At 52.5% G+C, this 665-nt stretch overlaps 1 protein-coding gene across 1 annotated transcript in view; it reads right to left on the minus strand.

Moving 5' to 3' along the window:
• Nucleotides 1–665, minus strand: part of LOC106632061 (homeobox protein EMX1-like) — a 21,794-nt gene that overhangs the window by 10,292 nt on the left and 10,837 nt on the right. The window lies entirely within an intron of this gene.

Here is a 665-nt window from a genome sequence, read left to right on the forward strand (position 1 = left end):
AATCCGGGCTGCGGGACCCCCCGGCACCGCGGCGGGACAGAGGGGACGGCGGCGGAGGGGAAACGGAGAGGCAAAAAAAGAGAAAATAAAAGGGGGGAAAAAATAAGGAGAAAGAAAAAACACGGGGAAAAAAGAAAGAAAAGGACACAGCTACAGAAAGGAAAATGAAAAGAAAGAGGATAGGAAGGAACGGAGAGAAAGAAAATAAAGAGAAAAGAAATAGAGACAGAATCGGAAAATTGAGAGAAGGAAAGAATGAACGAAAGGATGAAAGAACGAAAGAAGCAAAACAAGAAAGCTAGGAAAAGAAAGAGAAGGAAAGAAAGAGAAGAAAGAAATAAAGGGAAGAAAAGGAATCGAGATCGAGAGAAAATCTACAGAAACAAAGAACATCTCTCTGCGCAGCCGAGATCCACCGCACCGAAATCCTTCCCTTCCTTCCCGAGAAGGAGACTCGGCCGGGACTCTGCGGGGCCGCGGCTACGAAAGGCACCGGCACCGGCTGCTCGGAGACACCGGGGGTGCGGAGACACCGGGTATGAAGAGGCACCGGGTATGAAGAGGCACCGGGCTCTCGGAGACACCAGAGGTTCCGAGACACCGAGCGCTCGGAGGCACCGGCTCTGCAGAGACGCCGGGAGTTCGGAGGCACCGGGCGTTCGGAG

This window comes from Geospiza fortis, unplaced genomic scaffold, assembly GCF_000277835.1.
Source record: "Geospiza fortis unplaced genomic scaffold, GeoFor_1.0 scaffold148, whole genome shotgun sequence".
In the NCBI taxonomy this organism is placed as follows: Eukaryota; Metazoa; Chordata; class Aves; order Passeriformes; family Thraupidae; genus Geospiza; species Geospiza fortis.